The sequence below is a fragment of the Mustela putorius genome, unplaced genomic scaffold (genome assembly GCF_011764305.1).
Source record: "Mustela putorius furo isolate JIRA1106 unplaced genomic scaffold, ASM1176430v1.1 tig00000228_pilon_pilon_pilon, whole genome shotgun sequence".
Lineage (NCBI taxonomy): Eukaryota > Metazoa > Chordata > Mammalia > Carnivora > Mustelidae > Mustela > Mustela putorius.
The window spans coordinates 6110250-6123624 of NW_025421322.1; the positions used below are offsets into that span (position 1 = coordinate 6110250).

Genomic DNA, 13375 nt, shown 5'->3' on the forward strand with positions numbered 1-13375 from the left:
CTATGTCTGTTTCTAAAACATGTTTCCATGCCCTAGACCAGATGCACTCCTGTCCCCCTGTGACATGAGTAACCTCAGGATCATTTGGCTCTAAGGTACTTGTGAAGGTCACATGACTGCAAAGTGGGTGCTGGTTTTCTTAATTCTCCGTATAGTGTCCCTTTAGTGCCAACACATGCCTGCTGCTGATAGTGCTAGGTGGTCTGGCAAATGAAACCTTTGAGAGATCTTTTCCAGCAGTAGAGGAGGAACGGATCAGCAAGTACATTTTCTCGGTGAATTCTTAAACACGACGTTTGTTCTCTAGAGCCCAGGAGTCCCCTGGGTGGGACTCCAGGTTCGGCCATGAAGACAGAGTCCATGCCAAGTGGTCCCATGGCGGGAATTTGTTGCAAAGATTGGGAGGGCTGAAGGCACCGTGACGCTCTCTGGAGATGAGCAACAGCAAGACTGTGCTGCTATTAGCTGCAGGCCTGGAGGGTCAAAGAAGAGGTTGAGGGTGTTGGGGGAGCGCCCCCAGCAAGAGCTCGAACCATAGTGGGGGCTGCCTCAGCAGGAGCTGGGACCACAGACAGAGCAGCTTTGCAAGAGGAGAAAGAACAACATAGGAGTCCCTGCCAGACCCACCTCTCAAAGAATGCCAAGAGGGAGGAGGAGAAGGAATGCCCTGTGTTCTCCCTGTCTCCCGCTCTCCCACCAGTGCTTCCCCAGGGCCGAATGTTCCCTGAAGCCACTGGGTACATGATCCTAGCAAATGTGGTTTGCAGGACTCACCCTCTGGGATAGAGAGTAAGACAAGGGAAGTCAGGGATGGAATCTTAAAAAGTTTCTAGAGATTTCTTAAAAATGCTGACAGTAATATGTGTGTTTCTAAGTAATTTTAACACTTTATATGCTGTTTTTATACGAAATAAGTAATTTCGCATCTGTGGGCTTTCTTACCTCGTTTTGCAAAGCAGCTGCAGTCCCAGGGAGGGTAAAAGGAAAGGTTTCCCTCCGGTCTCGGGTATCAGAAAGTACTACTGACCCATTAAAGGGCATTACTGAGCCATTTCTTGGACTTCTTACACACTGCAGTGATGGATTTTCCCAGCCCTTCCATCTCATCCTTGACCAATGGCAGAGAGGTTAGTGATTACGCGAGGGTTAGAGACTCACAATAAAATACATTGAAACTAATTGTTGGTTTATCCTGCAAGATGGCCACACCCCTCCTTGCCTCAGTGCCTGCCCATGAGCATGTGCCCCCCCTTCCTATTAGCTAGTCAAACATGTTTATCTAATAAACCAGCAAACTGAGGCCCCGTGAGGCCCACTGACCCACTTTTCCAGGTGATTTATCCTCAGATAATTAGTGCAAGAGCTAGGATAAGACAGTCGTCTTCACCCAGCTCATATACAGAAACTACAAGATCGATTGACTAGGACAAGGGAGTGGGGATACTTGCCTTGACCTGTTTGTAGCCATCTACATAGAACTCAGAGGAACAATTTTACTTTATTTGAGAAGTTAGCCTTATAATTATTACCCAAGAAAATGAGAGGAGCAATTAAATAGACATATGGACTAGGTCCAAATAAGGTAACTAATAAAAGCATTTTACTAGCTTACCTGTTGGTTCAGCTTTGATATTGTTCTAAGGTTTACTTTTCTTAGACCAGAATGATTTCTCAGCTCACCCAGGGCTTTGGATCTTATCTCTCTTCTATTTTGCCTCTTGCCTGCCTTCGGACTTTCCTCTATAACCCTTTACACATGCATTTGCACACACATGCACACACATGATTTATCTTTAAGACTTAGGACTTTTACTAAGAAGCTTTGTGGCTCCTTGGGCCACCTGCTCTGAACCCGAACCCGAGGAGTATTAAATCAGTCCTTTAGCTTCAAAGGGCAAATTGATTTTCTGGCTACAACCTCAACCTGACAGAGGATGAAGAAATATACAAAAATCTTATATAATTCATTCCTCTATTGGACTTACAAAAAAAGTAAGCCTTGTGCTCTTCTGCCAGTGGCAGTTAATACCAACTCCAGCATAAAGAGGGAGCAGACACCTGGGATGGTGTGTACATCTGTGTGTGACTCACACCATCAGTGGGTAGCTCTGGAGTGTGGTGCTGAGAACATTGCTAAGGGCTATGCCTTGCTTCCACCAGGGGTTAGCAATGCCTGCTGACAGTGGAGGGAGGTTGAAGGGTGCATGTGCCCGTAGTTGTCGGTGTGGGTTGAGAACTTTCTAGTAGCCTAAAGAAAAAAAGGAAGAGTCCAGTGTTTTAAAATGTATTACCTTTCTTAACTTCCACAAAGCTGGAGATTACAGTCAGGGCTCATGGTTGCAGTTTCCAAATCTCCACCAGTCACTGTGGTCCCGAAGTTCAAATGGACCCTCTAGCTAGTGAGTGACCTTGAAGCTGGAGTTAAAGACTGAGATAGGGCTCCTTTCACTAGAGGAGAGATTCATAACCTGTGGTCTTCAGAGTCTGTGGGTGGGACTTAGGGGAAACTCCAGCTTCTAAAGTTACACACAACACACTTTTGTGTGTAGAGGTGTGTGTATTCTTCTCATTTTTCAGGATTCCCGGTATAACCCGCCCTCCTCCAGCTCTCTGTCTGTTTACCTCTGCTCCAAGCAAAGCCCAGTGGAGCTTTCACCTCTCTCTGTATCTTTCCTTGTTCCACATCCCCTCAGCACTCATGCTTAAGGATTGCTCTTTGGTCTCTTGAACCCCGTAATGACGGCCGGCGAACATTCTACATCTTTCCTGACATACATTTATCTCACTCGGATTAGAATGTTGGTTGTTCTTTCAGGCTGCTCCTCATCTCCCACATACTTCTGACCCTCTGAGTAGCTCTGACCAGCCAGTCCTGCTGGTTGCCAGATGGGGAGAGGCCCCTCAGTGTCCCTGATGGCGTCCTTTCCATGGGTCTATGCAAAGGAGAGTGGGAGCCCGAGGGCCTGGGGTGCAGGGAAGGAGGCTGCTCTCAGAGCACACGGAGCCTTGGCTCCCAGGTTCCCTGTATCCTGACTGACGTTGCCAGCGAGGCTGCTTCTGCATCACACCAGGCCTAGCTCTTCTGGGACACATACTCACACATTACCTGGTTGGTTCCTCACGTTTTGCAGGTTTGTGCTTGTTGTCACCTTATCAAAGAGACCTTCCCTGTCACCTTACCTCAACGGCACACCCTCATCACTCTCCAGCCGCTTTACCTTTATTTCACAGCAGACCATGCATCACTACCCTACATGGTACTTACGTATGGATGTTTCTGTTTCTCAGTGTGCCCACCCTCCAATCAGAAGGTAAAGCCCACGAGGGCAGACCCTTGTCTGGTTTAGCACAGGGCCTGAGACATAGTGAGCTGTCAATATTTCCTAAATGAATGAGTGAATGAATGAACCAATGTGTGGATAAAACTCTTACTACACTGACGGAAGGCAGGCCTCTGGAAGGAGTGAACTCTCTTAATGATACCCATGTGTTCCTTGTGTTCTGTGTACCAGGCTCTTTCTAGAGATCACATATAAACGTTGTCTGTCTTCAAAACTCCTTTTGTTGTTCAAAAACCGAGGTGGTGAACAATAAACAATTTTACCCAAGGTCGTGTACCGGGTAGGTGGTGTCGTTGGGATGGAACCCCAAGGGTGCCTGAGTTTGCACTCCTCGTTTTTTATTATTCTCTGTCCTCGCGCCACCGTACATCGTCTTTCTGTGACAACCCCTAGGTAGTTCCTGGCCCCACTAGGCCCTGATGACTTGTAGAGTGACTGTAGACGTGCGGGACCTGACCGTGCGTGGATGTCCTGTGTCTCCCCGCAGTGCCTTCCTCTCCAGATGTTGAGAACGTTTTGCAGTCTGGGGGGGTGGGACTCTTGGCTGCTGCCACTTCTGACATTTCTGAAAGCCAGTTCACATATCTGAACTGGTTCAGATATGTGGTTCTTGTACATTGGGCCATAAACTGTTTCGTTTGGGGGACGGGGGAAGGAAACATTCGCAGTTAGTTCTTACTTGATAAAAGTAAAACAAATAGACCTTGGCCCTAGTGGCTCCTGCTGCTTTTCAAAGCATGAGTGGAGTTCTCCAAGCCTCACAAGTTCTTTCTTGTGAGCTTGTTGAATAACAACAATTATTCCAGGTCATAAATGAGTTTACATTCTACAGCCCAAGGAGCATTCCTGTGCCAATTAGACCTCAGACCTCCTGTATGGAAGGAGCCACTTAGCCACTTAGGTTGTTTCTGTTGTTGCTCGTCTCTGATTGTGGACGTCCCTTTTTAAGGACGTTGAGTTAGTGCTGGTCCCATGGTACCTTGCAGAAAGGCATAGTTACTCCATATTTATTCAGCAAACAGGCCAGACCTTTTATTAGAACTAGTGATTCAGAGGTAATTAGGACAGGACCCTTGTCCTCAAACTGCTCGAAACTGGAGGCAAGACGAGTGGCCAAGATGTCACACAGTGAGTGGTGTCTTGGAGGGGCGCTTCCCTGAGGAGATGTTTCTGGAACCCTTCCGAAAGGACGACAAGAGCACGTGAGGTCAACAAGGTGGGGGAGGGTGCTGCAAGCCAAGGAAACAGCACATGCTCGTACAGGAACCAGGGCAGAAGAACAAAATGAGATTGGCCGATACATTTTATCAAGTCTGATGAAATTGTTAGCACGGATGGGAGAGGGTGGAAACTGTCAGACGTTCCTTGATTGAGCTAATATGGACAGTGAGGTGAAGGAAGAAGTCCTGAGTGGAGGGGATAAGGAAGAAGGGTTTAGTAGCTGTGGAAAGGCTTGCTTTTTAAAGAGGAATCGGAGGGGTGCCTGGATGGCTCAGTCGATTAAGTGTCCAACTCTTGGTTTCTGCTCAGGTTGTGATTTCTGGGTCGTGAGATCGAACCCCATGGTGGGCTCCATGCTGAGTGTGGAGTCTGCTCGAAATTCTCACTCCCTCTTCCTCTGCCCCTCCCGCTTGTGCTGTCTTTCTTCCTCTCTAAAATAAATAAACAAATCTTTAAAAAAGGGGGGTGGTGTATCTTAGGGTGACAGAGATGTGAAGCATAGATAGGATTTGCTGGTCTCAGGCTCTGAAAGGAGTCCTGGGTAAAGCTGTTTTCCACGTGGTGCCGGCTGACACTCCGGGTCTCCTATGAGGCTAATCAAGCCTAGCAGGGCATGTGGGGCCTTCCAGGCCCTGGAAGCCTATAGGTGTTAGAGGTCCATTGACTCATGCTGCCTGTATCCCAGTGGCAAACCTGCCCCACAGGGGGAACGTTTGGGAAATGCTATCTTAGGGTCTTCCCAGAGGAGCAACACCACAGCCTCATCCCAGATATTGAGGGTGATTAAGCTCAGGCTTTTTCTCCCTTGGCTGCTTTAACACTATTTGGGCTTCATAAAGCCTACTTGTACAGTATTGTTGGGGAGATAGTCAAATGTGTGTGTGTCTGTACTTTTTTATATTGAGCTGTAGCATGTATACCTAGGTGTAGTTATTCCATGTTTTTCTATTGTTGGACCGAGTGGATTTTAGAAAGCCAAGAATACCCAAGAGTGCGATAATAAAAATTATACCTACGTGTAGTCATTCATCCAAGTGGGTATAGTCCATCCGTACATCCGTCTTCCCAGATTGCTGATAAGTACAGTTGGAGGAGACTGTGTGGAAATAACAAGCAGAGAGGATATTGTAATGAAATGACATTTCTTTCTAATGAGGTGCAGGACTTGAACTCAGAGCTTTGGATAGCCAGGGAGGGTTTTGGCCGCACTGTGGAGGGACGATATCTGTATGGCAGAGGGGTGATTCCAGGCCAGCGACGGGGACAGTGTGAAGGGAGGGAGAGTCAGGCAGTGGGAAGACCAGCAGGAGCCCGGGGAGTGACGGAGTGCACCCAGAGGAGCGCATTGTAAAGGCGGGGATGGTCGGGGGAGGACAGCGTGGGGAATGCAAAGTTATCCCAGGAATAAGAGACAAATTCTGGATCTGCTAGATCCTTCGTGATGACTGGCTTTGGAGACAAAGAAGTAAAGGATTACAGAAGAGAAGTGTCAGCCCTGCTGACTAAATGGGGGTCCTACTCCTAGGCAGGGGTGTCCAGAGGAGGGACGTGACCAGGAAGGGCATGCTGGCCAGGGGCCGTGTTCAGCCAGGGGCAGGCACTGTCTGTCCGCAGAGTAGGTGGGACTGACTTACGACTCGTCTGCACATTGAGGTTACCTGGTTCTGTGCAGTGTGAGCCATTTAACAAAATATTCCAAATGAACCACAAATGATAAAATGAACTGGACTACATATCAAGCTTCCTCCAACAGTGGATAATTGCAAAACCACTCTCTGGGGGAAGGCCCATTTTTCCTTTTTTTTTTTTTTTTTCCTTTTGTTTTCCCATTTGTTTCCTTTCAAAGAGGGAAGGAAAGTTAGGAAGTTCAACAACTAAAATTAACTTTACAGAAGGAGAGCCAGAAGCTATGATAGATCCATTGAAGCACGGTCACATACAGTTTCTATCTTCCGAACAGAATTAAGGCTTACTTTACTACCACTCACTTTACTACCTTACAGTGCAGATGTTCCAGAACAAGAACCGTGGGTTTTGCATCTTGCCAGTGGGTGGTGTGGATTGTAATGTGATGACGCTGATCCCACAGGACTATCCAGATAAGCCTCCTTACTTTATAGTCACATCCATGAGCTGTTATTGATATAAATTTGTAGCTAATTGTGAAACCAACTATTTGCTCTTCATTCCGTCTCTGTCTTCAGTTTCGACTCGCAGTAATCTTTCCCTGTATCGGGATGTGTCAGTTCTGTTGTTACTATTAATGCTGTAGTTTCCCATGGTAATTAGCAGGCAATTATAGTTCATCTCCAATTATTAGCATGTGATTATCGGATTTCCATCTGTGCCCTCATACGAATCTTTCTTTAGAGCCAATTTTTAAATTACCAGTTTTACGTTAAGGTTAAGCTTTTCTTGGAAACTTGAATTCCAGCGAGAAGGAAATATTTTTTGAAGTCTGGTTCTCAATAGTTTTCTTTGGGGGTCAAAGACAAGCCTTTTGAAGATTCTCCAGCACAGAATTTTGCTGTGAATTACTCTGCTTAGCTGTTCTGTCCAGGCCTGGGAGTCTTTCAAATAGGAATTGTGATTAAAATTAACGCTGCTTCTCTTTCTCTCTTTTTTTGAGTTTTCTAGAGGAGGCTGGCTTCGGATGTGCCCTACAAGGGTGCTTTCTTGCAGGTCTTACCGCCAAACCTGGGCTGGGCCACCCAGCAATGTGCAGAAACGTGGCAAGGTGGAGATTCGGGTAGTGGGTGAGAGGCAGCTGCTGACTCTGCGAGGGTGGGGGGAGGTCAGGTGCCAGGTCGTCTGCGTGAGAGACGCAACGTGAGGTTGAGGCCTAGGACACGAGAGTGCCCTACAACTCACCTTTCTTCTGGCTGGGGTGTCCCACTGACCATTTAGTTTTCTTCTGTGGAGGGTTCTCTCCAGAATCAAACAGATCTGCTCTCTTCCTGTAGTCAGGAAGATGTGGGTCTTTCCTTCTTTAAAGATAACTCTGTTATGTGGAATTTCGAATTTTGATCCTGGATGATTTTCACACTTCTGAATAGATAAGAAAAGTAAATTTGACTCAGAATAAAACAAAACCTCTTGAGAGCCCCTAACATTAAGAATGCAATCACAGGGCTGCTGTGGTCAGGGCTGTGAGTCAGAGGTGAGTTGGAAGGGCAACCTTGATCCTGCTTCCTCAAGAGCAGGGAGGAGGTGGGGAGGGGGGGCCAGCACCACCCAGCAGGGGTCCTCTCCTCCCCAGCTCTAGACGCGTGTGGTACCTTCTGCTCTGAGCAATGTGTTGTATGTAGCCAGAGTGGCAGAACATTCCTTTTCATCTTCAACTTTGATTAGAAAAACAGTTATGTGATAAATGTGTAGGAGGCTAATTAAGGTTATATGTTTTAAAACATTATAAAATGCAAGTACTCTTCAAAGTTTATTCTTAGTTCAGACAGAACATATTGATTTTCAGTGATCACGGAGCCACTGTGGGTTTTCATTTATTGCAGAGCGTGTCTTACTGTGAGTCCTAGACGCTCATTCTGTTGGGGATGACAGCTCTGGGGAGAAGCACTTCCTGCTCAGCTGTGAGCTTAGTATGACCCAGGGGAATCCCCACCTTCCCACAAGTAAAGGGTCCAGAACAGAGCTAGAGTTCACAAACTGCCCATGTCCAGGCCTTGATTCTTGGAGCCTCCCTTTGAATTATGAGCTGGGTCTTCCTCTGTCTTCCACTCTACGTTTCTTAAAAAAGATGTCCACTAGCCCATATCCGTACCACTAATGTCTCTCCATCCAGTTCAGCCTGGCTTTTATTAAAAATTTTTTAAAAGATTTAATTAATTTATTTATTTGAGAGAGAGAGAGAGAGCACCCAAGGAGGGGGAGCAGCAGGCAGAGGGAGAGGGAGAAGCAGGCTCCCCACTGAGCAAAGAGCTCGACCTGGGACTCAATCCCAAGACCTATGACCTGAGCCACAGGCAGAAGCTTAACTGACTGAGCCCCCCAAGTACCCCAAGTCTATAGGCCCATTTTTACCCCTCACTAGTTTTCCTGGTTACTTGCAACCTCTTCTTTGTTCCTCTCTACAGTCCTCCTTGTTTAGAATGTCCCTCCCTCCCTCCTTGACCTGGCAGACATTTTACCCCTGAAGACCTGGCTCCTCAGTCCCCACTTGGATGGGATCTTCCTCAGCTTTCAGGGAGAGTCAGCGGCTCCCACTATGGGTTTTGGTTTCTCTCTCGTCAATAGCGCTTTGCTGTGTTTCACTTGGTTCATCCGTGTACATTCTGTCCATCTCACTAGGTGCTGAACTTCTTGGGTGGAGAGATAATTTTTTAACCTTTCTATATACCCAGCATCTGGTACAGAGCCTGACATAGCATAGATGCTCACTGGTGTTGACTAGTTCATGAACACACTGCCCCATGTATGGTTTTGTGTTTAGGTAGTAACAGTTATGGTAAGCAGGCGCGGGTCTTGTTACGTGAGAAATATAACTGGGGTGGCATTTTCTCCTCTTGCATGCTGAAAGAATAATTTTTGGTAGTATTTTTCTGATGTCAGGAGGCTAGATGTGCATTTGGTACCTTAATTTCTTAGATTTTAAACATTATTTTATTGTACCACAGCCATTTTGATGAAACTAGTTTAATAACTAAGACTAATTGTTAACATAAAAATAGAATACATACATAATAAAGCAGGGGAGATGCCCCATTTTTAACTTAACTAGAAATTATTACTGTTTCCTGGAAGCAAACAAATAGGAAATTGTTTCAAAGCAAACTTTCAAGAAAAAGTAGCTAGATTTGGAAATTAAAAAGTGTAATGAATGTGGCCCTGAATCATTTTTCTCACTGCTCCTAGGAACCTATGTTTACCTGGTTCCAGGACATTATTGTTTACTAAATCTTTCCCTGTAAGGGTTTCCTTACTGTACTGCTGACAATTTTAAAGCCATGAGTGGTTAACCAGAAGAAATGTTAAAGCAGGGGACCGATACTTAGAGACCTCTCTGAGAATTGTAGTAGACCCTCTACTTAATACCATAGAATGCTTTATTTTCTGTTTTACATCTCCCCCCCTACATTTACTAGACACTGTACTGTCTTTCCCTTACCATTTTCAGTATCTTCAGCTATGGAAGACCATGCTTTCTTGTCAAACATGTAATCTGTGCTTTTATTTGATTTCATGTCTTTCGTTTGTGGCCTCATTATTATTTTCTTCAGAGATGCTTTTAATAAGACTGCAGGTAACCTGAAAGTCTCATGTTTTTGGCATTATCTGATTGGCTTAACAATTGCAAAAAAAAAAAAAAAGTACCTGGAGATACACTCTGATAGTTTCATGAGGCTCATCTCTATATCAAAAACTACAGAGCTGGTATTGTCAGCTGTTAGCATTTACTAGAAGCCTCTCTCTGGCTGCACACTTCAGCAGAAACAAATTTACGTCTTTGCAATACCCCCAAGTGCGAAATTGGGCAAATCTAAAGTTTTCCTTCTTTGTTTACACAACCTAAAACTTGCCAAGAGAAAGTTTTTCCAAAATTAAATTAAGCTCTTTGAGGTTGGAGAAACCAAAATAAGGCGAAGCTAATCTGTAGAAGAGTCTCTGAACAGGCTCCAGGAATGCGGAGCTGCCACTAGGTTCTCTGCTCTCGGAAAGACAAGTATCGAAATGAGGGGGTGCTGAAGAAGTGAGTGTCTCATCATTGGGCAGGGATCCTGTGAGGTAGGTGCTGGTTTTCTCTCCATTTTGCAGATGGGAAACCTGCTTAGAGCAGTTACGCAACTTTGCTTAGGGGATGCTGATGCCCTTAAACCCTGAGCGCTGTCTCCGGATGCTGAAGTCCGCACTACAGCGGAAAACAGCGAACAGAAGCAACAGCTTCCCTCCTTCGAAGGGCAGCTTTATCTTCTTGAAGAACTCTGTGTAAGAGAATTGGAATTTCAATTTCAAAATGCTATCTAAGTCTTCTAGTAATTGGTGGAAAAGAAGTAAACAGGAGTAGCAGCCCAAGTAATTCAAGTAGCAGTTCTTGCAGAAATTGTTCATGTAACGAACCAGAACAACTCGTGCAGTGCTCCCCCTCCCACCCTGCCGCACGCCCATCACACACATAACAGACGCACCCTCCTGTGTCTGATGGGCAGCCACGGTCAGCGAGAGGGGTTGAAAAGGGAGGCTGATCTGCAAGAAACAAGAAGTGTTGGCGAGGATATGGAGAAAAAGGAACACGCGTGCAGTGCTGGTGGGAATGCAAATTAGCGCAGCCACTGTGGAAAACAGTATGCACGTTCCTCAAAAAATTAAGAATAGAATTGCCTATGATCCAGGAATCACGCTAGTGGGTATTTGCCCAAAGAATGTGAGAACACTAATTCAAAAGGACACATGCACCCCTGTCTTTATTTACAGTAGCCAAATATGGAAGCAGCCCAGGTGTCCACTGATAGATGTACGAACAAAGAAGATGTGGTGTTTGTTGGTGTGTATGTGTGTGCATGTGTATGAATATTATTTAGCCATAAATAGGAATGAAATCTTCCCATTTGCAGCAACATGGCTCTAGAGAGTGTAATGTTAATCAAAATAAGTCAGACAGAGATAGACAAATAGTATATGATTTCTCTCACAAGTGGAATTTAGGGAACAAAACAAGGAAGAAAAAACTGAGAAACCAAAAAACAGACTCTTAACGGAAGTGAACAGATGGTTCCCATAGGAGAGGTGGGTGGGGCTGGGTGAACTGGTGAAGGGATTAAGAGTGCACTTACCTTGGGGAGCACTGCGTAATGCATGGAATTGTTCAATCACTGTATTGTACATTTGAAAGTAATATAACACTGTATGTTAACAACACCGGAATTAAAATTTTTTTTAAAAATGGAGGCTAATCTTAGTGGAACTTGAGCAGCTGGAGGGATTGGGTTTGTGGTTCAGATTTAGCAGAAGATAATCTGTGTGAGGATTTACAGTTCTTGTAATGTGTCTGTGTCCTGTACCACCAGTTACCAAAAAGTCATTTGAATTTTCTTTAGTCTGTGACTCAAAAGTAGAGTTGTATGTTTTTGAAACTTATTTCTACCATTGATAGCTGCTAGTACTAGCATGGGTCTTTGAGAGAGACTGGAATGTGTTCTCATAGAATGGCAGTTCTCAAGTTTCTTACGATACAGTGCCATCATCTGAGAAAGAGTTCAGTTTTCTGTTGTGAGAGCTGGTTTAACTGGGAAGTTATAGTGTCTGGAAATACCATCTGAGGTGGGAACATGTTGGGGACTTTGTTCTGGAGGGAAGGGGCCCCAGATCTGAGATGATTACGGTGGGTTGGCCACTGTGGGCAGGAACTTGGAATCCTGTGTGCCTCTTCTTGTCCCCACACCTTCCCCTAAGACTATTAGTATACCAACTGAGAAGATGAAGAATGAACAACTAAAATTGAATATGAGTAATTCATGTAGTATACAAAAATAAATTACTTACCAATGCATCTATCGATGCCTTCATTCATTTAGCAAACTGTCAGAAAGTACCAGTCACTATTTTTCAAGTGATAGAATAGTTTGAGTTAAAAATAGACTGAAGAAGTTAAATCTCACTGAAAACATAGACTAATGGGAAGAGCTTAATTTTAAGCCCATCCGAGCTTATTTAAATTCAGAGCCAGAAGCCATATAGGTACTATATAAGCATATGTATTTGTGGTGTATATGCATAGGATAGGACCTAGTCTCAGTTTGAAATCAAGTTTATAGATCAAGACCAGCATTTGTTAAAAAAAAAAAAAAAAATTCAGAGAGAGTAAAAAATACTAGCATACATGGAACACAGTAATAGGCTATAGTATAACATGCTTTCCTCACATAAGTTTATTGAAAATGAATTGAAATTCAAATTACAATTGAAAGCTAGAACACTGGTTTATAAATTTCTTTGCTAGAAGCAAAGGGGTGACTCAGACACACATAAAGTATTAGGTTTCACTCAAAGGGAGAATTCCAAGGAAGATTCCTTCTTTAATGATGTTTGTGAAGGTAATACAGTCAACCATGAGAAGTAAACAGGAGTAGTATTTTAACTCCAGTTCTAATATCGAAGTCACTCAATACTGCTTACATTCTATGAGTCACAAATGATGGCTTCATAATTTCAGCCATTATTTTTCTAGATGGTATGTGGAAAGGTGCTTGTTTGAAAGGTTGTATGTCATAGATATCAAAGGGCTCTGGCTTTGTCTGTAGCCAGAACTTCTTGGGTTCCAATCCCAGCTTGGCCGCTTAAAAAGTAAGTGATTATCAGGGAGGTGCCTAACATGTTAGCCTGTTCCCTATTCTATAGAGTAAGGAGAATTTAAAAAGCTACTGGTCAGCATTGTGTGAGGTCATGTTTGTGAAGTATGTACGTTTAGCACACACTTGGCTCTCAGAAACTGGTGGCTGAACCTATTATTTGCTCAGGGACCAGGACCAAATGGTGGAAATACATTCAGAGCATCTAAAAATCGGCTCAAGTGTCAACATACTCAAGGAAACCCGGGTTACCTCTGACTAGGGAAAAGCATGATAAAGAATAGAATGGACTCATTAGAGTTCCTATGAGTCATCCAGGCTTTAAGAAGCTGCTGCTTTGATTTCGAAAACCAAAAAAAACCTCAAAACGTACTTGGACTAGGGTTTATTTATTCTACCTATTTTAAGTCAGAGCGAATGCTTCTAGAATGACCCTCAAGTGTTTCCTGAATTTGAGCTGATTCTGTTTGGTCTTTGCAGACATAGGGAAGCAGATGTTTGAGGACAGCTGGG

General features: G+C 44.5%; 1 protein-coding gene across 3 annotated transcripts in view; it reads left to right on the plus strand.

Moving 5' to 3' along the window:
• The window catches only part of GRHL2 (grainyhead like transcription factor 2), a 161496-nt gene that overhangs the window by 77491 nt on the left and 70630 nt on the right, over positions 1 to 13375 (plus strand). The window lies entirely within an intron of this gene.